This window comes from Limulus polyphemus, unplaced genomic scaffold (assembly GCF_000517525.1).
Source record: "Limulus polyphemus unplaced genomic scaffold, Limulus_polyphemus-2.1.2 Scaffold728, whole genome shotgun sequence".
Lineage (NCBI taxonomy): Eukaryota > Metazoa > Arthropoda > Merostomata > Xiphosura > Limulidae > Limulus > Limulus polyphemus.
In genome coordinates this window covers 300083-304052 of record NW_013666338.1, presented here as the reverse complement: position 1 = coordinate 304052, position 3970 = coordinate 300083, and the positions used below count along the sequence as shown (strand labels likewise).

Below are 3970 nucleotides of genomic sequence, written 5' to 3'. Positions count from 1 at the left end.
TATCGGTACGTGGGTGTACTTGTAAATATAGTTGAATGTCGGTACGTGTGTGTACTTGTAAATATAGTTGAAGTATCGGTACGTGGGTGTACTTGTAAATATAGTTGAAGTATCGGTACGTGTGTTTACTTATAAAAATAGTTGAATATCGGTACGTGGGTGTACTTGTAAAGATAGTTAAAGTATCGGGTACGTGTGTACTCGCAAAAAACAGTTGAAGTTTATGAGTGTGTACCTTTAAGGATAGTTGAAGTAGCATAGCTGAATATGTGTGTACTTGTAAAGATAGTTGAAGTATTCGGTACGTATGTGTCTTGTAAAGATAGTTTAAATATGGGTACGTGTATGTACTTGTGATGATAATTGAATATCGGTACGTGGGTGTACTTGTAAAGATAGTTAAAGTATCGGGTACGTGTGTTCTTGTAAAGCTAGTTGAATATCGGTACGTGTGTGTCTTGTAAAGATAGTTGAATATCAGTACGCGTGTGTACTTGTAAAGATAGTTAAAGTATCGGGTACGTGTGTTCTTGTAAAGCTAGTTGAATATCGGTACGTGTGTGTACTTATAAAGATAGTTAAATATCGGTACGTGTGTTCTTGTAAATATAGTTGAAGTATCGGTACGTGTGTGCACTTGTAAAGATAGTTGAATATCGGTACGCGCGTGTACTTGTAAAGATAGTTGAAGTATCGGGTACGTGTGTTCTTGTAAAGATAGTTGAATATCGGTACGTGTGTGTACTTGTAAAAATAGTTGAATATCGGTACGTGTGTGTACTTGTAAAGATGGTTGAAGTATCAGGTACGTGTATGTCTTGTACGTATGTGTACTTATGAAGATAGTTGAATATCGGTACGTGTGTGTACTTATGAAGATAGTTGAATATCGGTACGTGTGTGTTCTTGTAAAGATAGTTGAAGTATCAGGTACTTGTGTGTCTTGTAAAGATAGTTGAAGTATCAGGTACTTGTGTGTCTTGTAAAGATAGTTGAAGTATCAGGTACGTGTGTGTACTTGTAAAGATAGTTGAAGTATCGATACGTGTGTGTACTTGTAAAGTTAGTTGGAGTATCAGGTACTTGTGTGTCTTGTAAAGATAGTTGAATATCGGTACGTGTGTGTACTTGTAAAGATAGTTGAAGTATCGATACGTGTGTGTACTTGTAAATATAGTTGGAGTATCGGGTACGTGTGTTCTTGTAAAAATAGTTGAATATCGGTACGTGTGTGTACTTGTAAAGATAGTTGAAGTATCGATACGTGTGTGTACTTGTAAAGATAGTTGAAGTATCAGGTACTTGTGTGTCTTGTAAAGATAGTTGAAGTATCAGGTACTTGTGTGTCTTGTAAATATAGTTGAAGTATCAGGTACGTGTGTGTACTTGTAAAGGCAGTTGAAGTATCGATACGTGTGTGTACTTGTAAAGATAGTTGAAGTATCGGTACGTGTGTGTACTTGTAAATATAGTTGAAGTATCGGTACGTGTGTGTACTTGTAAAGATAGTTGAAGTATCGGTACGTGTGTGTACTTGTAAATATAGTTGAAGTATCGGTACGTGTGTGTACTTGTAAAGATAGTTGAAGTATCAGGTACGTGTATGTCTTGTACGTATGTGTACTTATGAAGATAGTTGAATATCGGTACGTGTGTGTACTTGTAAAGCTAGTTGAATATCGGTACGTGTGTGTACTTGTAAAGATAGTTGAAGTATCAGGTACGTGTGTGTACTTGTAAAGATAGTTGAAGTATCAGGTACGTGTGTGTACTTGTAAAGATAGTTGAAGTATCAGGTACGTGTGTGTACTTGTAAAGATAGTTGAAGTATCAGGTACGTGTGTGTACTTGTAAAGATAGTCGAAGTCAGGTACGTGTGTGTTTTGTAAAGATAGTTGAAGTATCAGGTACGTGTGTGTACTTGTAAAGATAGTTGAAGTATCAGGTACGTGTGTGTACTTGTAAAGATAGTCGAAGTCAGGTACGTGTGTGTTTTGTAAAGATAGTTGAAGTATCGGGTATGTGTGTGTCTTGTAAAGATAGTTGAAGTATCGGGTATGTGTGTGTCTTGTAAAGATAGTTGAAGTATCAGGTACGTGTATGTCTTGTACGTATGTGTACTTATGAAGATAGTTGAATATCGGTACGTGTGTGTACTTGTAAAGATAGTTGAAATAGTAGTGATTGTCTTTACTCGTGAAGATAGTTTTAAAAGCAGTGTGTTTTTGTGTATTCTTAAGATACCTGAAGATACTATAAGAAGCAGTGCGTTTTTCTTCTCACAAAGACAGTTGAAGTTGTATAGAATTGTACGTGCACTTGTGAAGATGGTTGAGGCAACAATGTATGATGAAGAGAGTTGAAATAGCATAGCAGAATGCGTGTACTCGAGAGTAGTTGAATTAGCAGTGTTTATGTGTACTCGTGAAGACAGATGAAGTAGTAGTTTGTGTGTGTACTCGTAAAGATATAAATAACAGTGTGTGTATGTACTCGTAAAGATATAAAGTAACAGTGTGTGTGTACTCGTAAAGATATAAAGTAACAGTGTGTGTGTACTCGTAAAGATATTAAGTAACAGTGTGTGTGTGTGTGTTTATGCAAAGAAACAGTAGAACAAGTAGATAGATATACAAAGAAACACTAGAAAAGTAGATAGATATACAAAGAAACACTAGAAAAGTAGATAGATATTGAAAGAAACAGCAGGACAGATAGATAGATATACAAAGAAACAGCAGGACAGATAGATAGATATACAAAGAAACAGTAAGACAGATAGATAGATATACAAAGAAACAGCAGGACAGATAGATAGATATACAAAGAAACAGCAGGACAGATAGATAGATATACAAAGAAACAGTAATACAGATAGATAGATATACAAAGATATACAATATTTGCATATATATATATACTTGAAGGAGCAGTGTATGTACTCATTAAGATAGCTGAATTAGCAGTGCATGTGTGTACGTGTGACGAAACTGGCAGCGTGTATGTACTCGTGAAGATAATTGATTAAGCAATGTGTCTGTACTCGTAAAAATTATTGTAGTAGCGTGCGTATGTAGTCTCAAATATAATTGAAACAACATTGAGGTGTGTACTCTGAAATTACTTTAAAAATCAGTGCTCGTCTGTCCTCATGAAAATAGTTGAAGCAATATGGCATTTGCGTGTACATGTAAATGTAGTCACAGAAATAGTGTATGTAATCCAGAAGATGGTAATAGAACCAAAAGGTTGAAATGGACAGCAGAACAGAAATAGTGAAATGAGAAGAGCTGGAAACATATACTCTTTATCGATGAGTCTTAGTTGACTTCAGCAACAATAAATGACAGCTTGTTCGACAGCAGGAAGGACAATAGTAACACGATCAATGTGAACATATACATTAGAGCTTGATTAGAAATCTCTACAAGTTTGGGAATCCTTCTCAGCCACTGGTGTCCGTTATCTGCTCAAAACTGATGGCACCTTGAATGCTGACAGGTACGCGCACATTATGTTCCATTATGTCATTTCTTCAGAAACACAGCTCATCGGACAGGGCTTCATCTAAAAGCAAGACAATGCTCCCAGTCATGCAGCAAATATGATGAAACAATATTTTGACAAAAAAGAGGCCGATGAAACACTCACAGCCATGGCTTGACAAAGTCTTGCTATGAAAATTATTGGGGTGCATAAGCTCATGTAAACCTTTATAAGATCAAAGAATGACCAAACAATTTGATTGAATTTTTGGGAGAAATGCAAAAAACTTGGAACATTAATCAATTGTATGGCAGTATAAAAACAAAGTGTAGTGCTCTGTGTAAAATAAAGAGCTTAAATACAATATTTTAATGCACTGTGCAAATTATTCGCTTTTCTTTCGTACTTTCTGTGATAATATTTAGAATCATTAATAAATTAACAATCTAGTTGCCATCACTCGTTGTTTGTGACTCGTATATAT

General features: G+C 35.6%; 1 protein-coding gene across 1 annotated transcript in view; it reads right to left on the bottom strand.

Annotated features, from left to right (window-relative positions):
- LOC106460203 (synaptophysin-like) overlaps positions 1-3970 on the bottom strand; it is a 23143-nt gene that overhangs the window by 13344 nt on the left and 5829 nt on the right. The window lies entirely within an intron of this gene.